A 10535-nucleotide genomic window follows, 5' to 3' on the forward strand; every position below is an offset into this window, starting at 1 on the left:
CTTCGTTAGTTATCTCCCTAAAAAAACAACAAATAAATAAATAACCAACAATTACCGTTTCACTTAAAATCCATCGTATTTGATTGATTTGAAAAACAAATATGTATACTTTTCCCGATTTTTCATATGGTAGCATTTCAAGAACACGATTTTCACTTTAAACCGACATGAAAGATATTTTTTTTACCATCATCTGATTTTATTATTAACCTTTTTTCGGTGTTACGCAAATATGTAGCTGTATAATTATTGATTGCTTTCAGTTTTCAACCATTTGTATACGATAATAGTACAAAATGAATTATTATGATCAACGATTTTCATATAAACCAAAAATAAAAAGCTGTGTTACTATTTGTGCACGGTGATTGTGACATCTTGTTTCTTTCACATCATCTCATGGATGGCTGTATTCGTTCTAAAAGGCTTAATATAGTAGTGTACTGAGATACACTCGTAAACAAGCTACATACACGTGTTTCAAATTGTGCTTCTTGCGACGGAATCTGCAAATTCGGTGATTATAACATTTGAGCATATTTAATGGCAATTGTAATTATATTTTGTCTGAACTTTTTTTAACTTGTCATATTGACAATGAATTATTTTATTTCGTTTTTCGCGCAAGCCTACATTCAGTAGCTATCAATGCGCTCATAACAGTTCTATGATTTTTTATAATTTTCTCTTAATCTTGTCAGGAAAATTTGTCAATGAGAAAATGATATTAATTCTTACACAATATTTTTGATGTCTTCTGATTCTGAAAATATTTAATAGTATTCGGGGGATAACCCGAGGTGGTTAGCGATGGTCGTTGGAGGTGGTTGGCGATGGTTGGCGATGGTTGGAGGTGGTCGGAGGTGGTTAATGGTGGTTGCGGGTGATCCAGGTGGACGAGAAGGAGGACAAGGAGGAGGAATATGAAAAGGAGGTTGACGAGGAAGACGAAGATAACAAGGATTTGTGCACGGTGAGTAAAACACTTTTATAATATTTGATGGCAATTGTAATTATATTTCACCTAAAATATTTCAAACTAGTCATGGTTACATAAAATTATTTCAATTCATTTTTCGCGCAAGCACATATTCAGTAGCTTTGAATAAGCTTACACAATTTATTATATTATTCATTAATTAATTAATATTCTTATAATATTTAATGGCAATTGCAATTATATTTCATCTGAAATATTTTGAACTTGTCACGTTTACAATAAATTATTTCAATTAATTTTCTGCGCAAGCCCAAATTCGGTAGCTATCAATGGACTAATGAAATTTCTATATGATTTTTTATGATTTTCACATAATCTTCTTGGTGAAATGTGTCAGTAAAAACATAATATTAATACCCATACAATATTTCTGATGTGTTCTAATACTGCAAATATTTATTAGTATTCGAGGTATAACCCGAAGTGTTTAGCGGTGGTCGTTGGAGGTGGTTCGAGGTGATCGAGGTAGACGAGGAGGAGGACGAGGAAGACGAGAAGAAAAGGCGGAAGAGGATTTGTGCACAGTGAGTAAAACATTTTTCTGATATTTAATAGCAATTGTCATTATATTTCATCTGAAATTTGTTAAACTTGTCACTTTCACAATCAATTATTTCAGTTCATTTTTCGCGCAAGCCCAAATTAAGTAGCTATCAATGCGCTAATTAAATTTCTATAATTTTTCATAACTTTTTGATAATCTTCTTGGTAAAATGTGTTGATAGAGAAATTATATTAATCCACACACAATATCTTTGATGTGTTTTAATACTGCAAATATTTATCAGTATTCGAGGTATAACCCGAGGTGGTTAGCGGTGGTCGCTGGTACTGGTTGGAGTTGGTCGGAGGTGGTGAGGGGTGGTTGCGGGTGATCGAGGTGGACGAGGAGAAGGACGAGAAGGACGAAAAGGGGGAAGACATGGAAGACGAGGAGGACGAGGATTTGTGCACGGTGAGTAAAATATTTTTCTTATATTTAACGGCAATTGTAATTATATTTTATTTCAAATTTTTCAAACTTGTCACGTTTACAATAAATTATTTCAATTCATTTTTCGCGCAAGCACGAATTCAGTAGCTATAAGTGCACTAATAACATTTAATATATTATCAATCAATTAATTAATTATATTAATCCTTACACAATTTTTATGATGTGTTCATATACTGAAAATATTTATTACTATTCAAGGAAAGACCCGAGGTGGTTGTGGGTCGTTGTCGGAAGTGGTTCGCGATGGTTGGAGGTGGTCGGAGGTGGACGAGGAGGACGAAGTTTGTGCTCGGTGAGTTTAACATTTAAACGTCACGGCGAGTCGTACGCGGTGCGACAGTACTGAATATCACGAAAACGGACGGTGCAAAAGATGCCACTCGACATGTGAGACTTGCGCCGGGCCCACCCGTGACTCCTGGGTCTCCTGCCAAGAGACACTGCTTCTGCAAGGTCAAATATGTGTCGCTCAATGCGAGGACGGTTACTATTCCGTCGCCCAGCCAGCTGGGAAACCTCTTTTTCTACCCTGCCTTCATACATGCAGGACCTGCACCTCCAGATTGAACTGTACCACTCGCAATGATGGACTTCAGCTGCAGAGTGGCGAGTGTAGATCTTTCTGTGCTGACGGGTGAGTCGCGAAATGAGTCACGCACCATATCACGTGGACACTAATTTGATAAGGCCTTAAGATAATCTACAATATTGCTTTTATGAGTGAGGAACTCGTATAATATTGCTTTTACAGATATTACAGCGATCGTGGCAATGCGCAAAGTGTCACATGTCCTGCAGGACTTTTTCTGGACCCAGGAGAGATCAGTGTGTAACCTGCCCGAGAGGCTGCCAATTGACTGCAGGAGAATGTCATCCGGAATGTCCCGAAGGATTCTTTAGGACCAGTTTTGGATGTCAGAAGTGTCATCATTACTGCAAAACATGTAGAGGTGGTAAAATATGAGATCATTATCTAGTCTATTACTCACGGGGAACCTATATTCGTTTGAACTTTTAACGTCATTCTAATGTCAAATTGGTTTCAGCCGAAGGGCCGCTAGGGTGCACCTTGTGTCCTGCTCACTCAATGCTGGATGGGGGCCTTTGCATAGAATGTCTCAGTAGCCAATATTACGACTGGGTGACGCAACTCTGTAAAAGCTGTGACTCAAGCTGTCAGACATGTACGGGACGGGGAAAGTTTAGTTGCTTGTCATGCGCTGCTCCGTTGCACATCGACAAACTGAACAATCAATGCGTCCCTTGCTGTCCAGCTGGTATCAATAATGCCGAGGATCAAGACTGTTGTATATGTAATCCAGCAACGGGTATGTTGAACTTATGCTTGATTCTGATAGTGAGATGTTTGATGAACCTGAACATTATTTTGTATCTCACTTACCATGTCAACATTTCATGATCCAGGTGGTTGCCGGAATAGCTCTCCAGCTGGAAAGCGGACAGTTTCCCGAGACGGAGGTCGGGGGGCTTCAGATAGCTTCGGCAGAACCGAGGATTCTGCATCATTAGCTGTAATAGCAGCCACTGCGTTTGCAGTTGCTATTTGCGTTGCATCAATCGCTTTGTTTGCCGTGATATTTGTCGCTCTTTAGGTTAGTCATGATTTTCATCGAATTTAGGCTTCTTGAACTGATCGTAAAATCAGAGAAGCTGTGTATGTAAAATTCATTCCATGATTATGTAACATGAAAATCAAGCACATTTATAATCACGAGAAAACCTAATCAGCCCTGCCTATGACACTTAAGATTCAATATTAATTATGGATATTATTGGACTTATACTTGTCTGTTGCATGTACAGGCCATATCTAGGGGAAGAGAGTCGACTCTCAGCTACACAAAATTGGCCGTGCAGGTGGAACCTATGGATAAAAAATATTGTCTCTAATTGTGAATGTAGCTAATACAGCTTTAACCGTATATTGATTATGTTAATGATCTATTGTTACAAGATCGGAATTAGATAAGCTCTCTAAATACTCTTTTCTAGACTATTAATTTATATCATGTATATGTAAATGTATATTTCATCAGTTCATACCATCACTGCACTAGGATTACCCTTGCCACGTTTTATGGTGCGCTTGTGTGATTTGTATATTATTAACCTTACGTTTTACTCTATTTGCGACAAGTTGTGAGTGTTTCTAATTTCTTGGCAATTATTTATGTACATGTATGTGTATAGATGTATATGTATATTTATGCGTGTGTATATACATATATACACATGTTTAAAACTAGATTTTTACAATAAACACAGAGGTTTTGGTATATTAACATACGGATTTCTGTGTATAGGTATACTTGAACTGAAATATCCTTATCTCTAACACGGAGTACTTCGTAATTCGCATTTGTTCTTGTAACCCAATGTCCTGCATACGATGGCAAAAATCAAGATCCAACTTAACTGAGTCTCAAAGCCCTGTTGACACAAAAGCAGCTATTTGATAGAAATTGTAGGTCATAGTTTACACAGCCTATTGCACGATATTTCATCATAAATACATATGCTTCAATGTATTTAGGAATAATTTATCAAATGTACAGAGGTCATGTGCAAATAATAAATGAATTCGACCGCAGTTTGACGTATTCATTAGAGCTTTAACAACAAATTTAAGCTTTGTTACTTCTTTTATTTCAATATGGATAATCAAAAACATTTCCGACTATTCGTACTGTGATTAGAAACAGTGATGTAGAGTACGGGTATTTTTCTAATAATGCAAACACGTGCCGCTAGCTTAGTTTTGACATATCTAGAATACCACGCCTTGCGAATTAGCTTTCCAGACAGAGATGAATGATGAATTTTAAGGACTGCATTATCGTTGTTGAATACTCTATGCCTCGTGGGAAACGAAAATCTGTAACGATAAAATTGATGCACCGGATCATCGTCGACTTTAACTTTTGAAATGTCCTACCATTTCCGAACACCTCCAACCATCCTATTTACCTATATTACTAGATTAGCTATGATATGAAAAGAGAAGAATTATTCATTTCAAAATGGGATTCTATTCGACGCGCGCACGACGTATTTCATAACATTGATATTCCGATGTATTCCATAAGATAAATATTCATAAATATTCCAACAACTTTTCATTTGCTCTCTCGATCTTGGATTTTCGTAGGCATAGAATCGAAACGCTGTTTTAGCTAGTCGCAAGTGAAGTATCTACGTTGGGTAGAGAAGCCGAATAGTTTTTCGAAAAGTGTTTGAATGGAAAAAAATTCAGAGTAACTGTAATACATCACGGATGCGCCAATTTTGATTACGATGAAATGGATTCTCCGTACATGAGACAGTATTTAACGCAGCGTAGTGATTTAAAGACCTAAGAAGGTGACAGGAAGAGAAGGAACGAGGCTTCTTAACACTTCGAGTGTATTTTAACACACATTTGAAAGGTACGAGTAAAGATTTTCATCATCCAACTGTCGCAGAACGGCAGCGTTATCAGCTGACCCGTTAACTGAAGGATATATCTTCAGTCAACGGCTGACCATCGAAGGGCCTGGCCGCCTGAGTCTGGAATCGGCAGGAGAGATAAAGTGCGTATTTCTTGTATGAAATGTGAAAACTAAAATCATTATACATCGTATCACATCATCGTACATCACACATGATACATCATACATCATACATCATCATACATAGTATAAAAGTTCGAAACCAGAGTTTGGATGTCGGATGTTCAGAAAGTGACGTCACCAATTTAAAATCAGCCAGCGGAATTCCTCAGTCGGGAAACAACCGCGCAGTAGAGCGGACGGATGAGAGTCGCGCTCCGCAAATTTCGAGTACCGGGTTCTCAACCTCTCGGATCCCGCGCTTCGGGTCCGCTACGTATTTCGAGTACCGGGTTCTCAACCTCCCGGATCTACAATAAATTATTTCAATTCGTTTTTCGCGCAAGCCGAAATTCAGTAGCTGTCAGTCCGCTAATAAAATTTCTCGACTTCCGGGATAAGCGCTCCGTGGTTCCTGGTTCATGTCTACAATAAATTATTTCAATTCGTTTTTCGCGCAAGCCGAAATTCAGTGGCTGTCAGTCCGCTAATAAAATTTCTCGACTTCCGGGATAAGCGCTCCGTGGTTCCTGGTTCACGTTTACAATAAATTATTTCAATTCGTTTTTCGCGCAAGCCGAAATTCAGTGGCTGTCAGTCCGCTAATAAAATTTCTCGACTTCCGGGATAAGCGCTCCGTGGTTCCTGGTTCACGTTTACAATAAATTATTTCAATTCGTTTTTCGCGCAAGCCGAAATTCAGTAGCTGTCAGTCCGCTAATAAAATTTCTCGACTTCCGGGATAAGCGCTCCGTGGTTCCTGGTTCACGTTTACAATAAATTATTTCAATTCGTTTTTCGCGCAACCCCAAATTCAGTAGCTGTCACTGCGCTAATAAAATTTCTCGACTTCCGGGATAAGCGCTCCGTGGTTCCTGGTTCACGTTTACAATAAATTATTTAAATTCGTTTTTCGCGCAACCCCAAATTCAGTAGCTGTCAGTCCGCTAATAAAATTTCTCGACTTCCGGGATAAGCGCTCCGCGGTTCCTGGTTCACGTTTACAATAAATTATTTCAATTCGTTTTTCGCGCAAGCCGAAATTCAGTGGCTGTCAGTACGCTAATAAAATTTCTATAACTTTATAATCTTCTCATAATCTTTCTGGTAGATTATATCGATAAAAAAATTATATCAAACCTTACACATTATTTTTGATTTCTTCTCACGCTGAAAATATTTATGAGTATTCGGGGTATAACTCGAGGTGGTTGAAGGTGTTCGGAGTTGGACGAGGAGGAGGACGAGGAGGACGAGGATTTGTGCTGGGTGAGTAAAACACTTTTATAATATTTGATGGCAATTGCAATTATATTTTATCTGAAATATTTTAAACTAGTCATGGTAACATAAAATTATTTCAATTCATTTTTCGCGCAAGCACATATTCAGTCGCTTTGAATAAGCTGATACAATTTATTATATTATTAAATAATTAATTAATATTCTTATAATATTTAACGGCAATTGTAATCATATTTCATCTGAAATATTACAAACTTGTCACGTTTACAATAAATCATTTCAATTCATTTTTCGTGCAAGCACATATTCAGTAGCAATGAATAATCTTGTACAATTGATTATATTATTAATTAATTGATTAAATACATTAACCCTTACACAATATTTTCGATGTCTTCCTATACTAAAAATATTCATTACTATTCCAGGTATCACCCGAGGTGGTCGGAGGTGGACGAGGAGGAGGACCAGGTGGACGAGGAGGAGGCGGGGTGGGTCGTGGGAGAGGACCTCTCCCCTCCTCAGAGGAGTGGAGGGCGAGGGGCAGGGAAGGGGAAGAGGTGGGCGGGGAGGGGGAAGGGATGGGAAGGGGAGGGGGGGAAGGGATGGGAAGGGAAGGGTAGGGGAGGGTGGTGGGAGGGGGGTGGGCGGGAGGGAGGGCGGGAGGGCGGTAGGGCGGGAGGGCGGGAGGGCAGGAGGGCGGGAGGGAGGGAGGGAGGGAGGGCGGGAGGGAGGGGGGGAGAGAGTGGAGGACGAATGTCGATGCGAGCCCGTTAGAGTTAATAGAGCAGTACACCCCCCCCCCCCTCCTGTGCCCACCCGCCCTCCTTCCCTCCCTCCCGCCCTCCCTCCCTCCCACCCGCCCACCCCCCTCCCGCCACCCTCCCCTCCCCTCCCCTTCCCTTCCCTTCCCTTCCCTTCCCTTCCCCCTCCCCGCCGCCCTCCCCTCGCCGCCACCCTCCCCGCCCACCCCTCCCCCTTCCCTGCCCCTCCCCCTCCTCTCCTCTGAGGAGAGGAGAGATCCTCTCCCACGACCCACCCCGCCTCCTCCTCGTCCACCTCGTCCTCCTCCTCGTCCACCTGGTCCTCCTCCTCGTCCAGCTCGTCCTCCTCCTCGTCCACCTCCGACCACCTCGGGTGATACCTGGAATAGTAATGAATATTTTTAGTATAGGAAGACATCGAAAATATTGTGTAAGGATTAATGTATTTAATCAATTGATTATTGATATGATAAATTGTACAAGATTATTCATAGCTACTGAATATGTGCTTGCACGAAAAATGAATTGAAATAATTTATTGTAAACGTGACAAGTTTGTAATATTTCAGATGAAATATAATTACAATTGCCATTAAATATTATAAGAATATTAATTAATTAATTAATCATATAATAAATTGTATAAGATTATTCATAGCTACTGAATATGTGCTTGCACGAAAAATGAATTGAAATAATTTATTGTAAACGTGACAAGTTTGTAATATTTCAGATGAAATATAATTACAATTGACGTTAAATATTATAAGAATATTAATTAATTAATTAATAATATAATAAATTGTATAAGCTTATTCGAAGCTACTGAATATGTGCTTGCGCGAAAAATGAATTGAAATAATTTTATGTAAACCATGACTAGTTTGAAATATTTCAAATAAAATATAATTGCAATTGCCATCAAATATTATAAAAGTGTTTTACTCACCGAGCACAAATCCTCCTCCTCCTCGTCCTCCTCCTCGTCCAACTCCGAACACCTTCAACCACCGCCAATCACCTCCAACAACCACCGATAACCACCACGGGTATACCTGCCATAATAATAAAGATTTTCAGTATAAGAACACATCAAAAATATTGTGTAAGAATTAATATAATTAATTAATTAATTGATAGTGGAATGAATTTCACTAGCGCATTTATAGCTACTGAATTTGTGCTTGCGCGAAGAATGAATTGAAATAATTTATTGTAAAGATGACAAGTTTGAAAGAGATTAGATGAAATATAATTACAATTGCCATCGAATATTATAAAAACGTTAAACTCACCGAGCACAAATCCTCGTCCCCCTCCACCGAAATCACCTTGATTACCCGCAACCACCCCTAACCACCCCCAACGACCACCGCCAACCACCTCGAGTTATACCTCGAATACTAATAAATATTTTCAGCATGAGATAAAAGAAATCAAAGATAATGTGTAAGGTTGAATATAATTTTTTTATCGACATATTTTACCAAAAAGATTATGAGAAGATTATAAAGTTATAGAAATTTTATTAGCGTACTGACAGCTACTGAATTTCGGCTTGCGCGAAAAACGAATTGAAATAATTTATTGTAAACATGAACCAGGAACCACGGAGCGCTTATCCTGGAAGTCGAGAAATTTTATTAGCGCAGTGACAGCTACCGAATTTGGGGTTGCGCGAAGAACGAATTTAAATAATTTATTGTAAACGTGAACCAGGAACCACGGAGCGCTTATCCCGGAAGTCGAGAAATTTTATTAGTGGACTGACAGCTACCGAATTTCGGCTTGCGCGAAAAACGAATTGAAATAATTTATTGTAAACGTGAACCAGGAACCACGGAGCGCTTATCCTGGAAGTCGAGAAATTTTATTAGCGGACTGACAGCTACTGAATTTCGGCTTGCGCGAAAAACGAATTGAAATAATTTATTGTAAACGTGAAGCAGGAACCACGGAGCGCTTATCCTGGAAGTCGAGAAATTTTATTAGCGCAGTGACAGCTACCGAATTTCGGCTTGCGCGAAAAACGAATTGAAATGATTTATTGTAAACATGAACCAGGAACCACGGAGCGCTTATCCTGGAAGTCGAGTTTCACCGCGTAGCGGACCCGAAGCGCGGGATCCGGGAGGTTGAGAACCCGTACTCGAAATTTGCGGAGCGCGACTCTCATCCGTCCGCTCTACTGCGCGGTTGTTTCCAGACTGAGGAATTCGGCTAGCTGATTTTGAATTGGTGACGTCACTTTCTGAAGATCCGACATCCAAACTTTGGTTTCGAACTTTGATACTATGTATGATGATGTATGATGTATGATGTATGATGTACGATGTACGATGTATGATGATATGATATGATGTATAATGATTTCAGTTTTCACATTTCATACAAGAAATACGCACTTCATCTCTCCTGCCGATTCCAGACTCAAGCGGCCAGGCCCTTTGATGGTCAGCCGTTGACTGAAGATATATCATTCAGTTAACGGGTCAGCTGATAACGCTGCCGTTCTGCGACAGTTGGATGTTGAAAAATTTTGCTCGTATCTTTCAAATGTGTGTTAAAATACACTCGAAGTGTTAAGAAGCCTCGTTTCTTCTCTTCCTATCACATTCTTAGGTCTTTAAATTACTACGCTGCGTTAAATACTGTCTCATATACGGAGCATTCATTTTATCTCAATCACAATTAGCGCATCCGTGATGTATTACAGTGAGTCCGAATTTTTTTCCATCCGAACAGTTTTCAAAAAACAATTCTGCTTTCCTACTCAACGTAAATACTTCACTTGCGTCCAGCTAAAACAGTGTTTCGATTCTATGCCAACGAAAATTCAAGATTGAGAGAGCAAATGAAAAGTTGTTGAAATAATTATGAATATTCATGATATAGAATACATGCGGGAGCAGGGGGACGAG

The 10535-nt window shown here is 39.4% G+C and overlaps 1 pseudogene; it reads left to right on the forward strand.

Annotated features, from left to right (window-relative positions):
* The first annotated feature begins 810 nt into the window (after nucleotides 1-810).
* Nucleotides 811-4004, forward strand: LOC124181147 (annotated as a pseudogene).
* Nucleotides 4005-10535: the final 6531 nt, after the last annotated feature.

Source organism: Neodiprion fabricii, chromosome 1 (genome assembly GCF_021155785.1).
Source record: "Neodiprion fabricii isolate iyNeoFabr1 chromosome 1, iyNeoFabr1.1, whole genome shotgun sequence".
In the NCBI taxonomy this organism is placed as follows: Eukaryota; Metazoa; Arthropoda; class Insecta; order Hymenoptera; family Diprionidae; genus Neodiprion; species Neodiprion fabricii.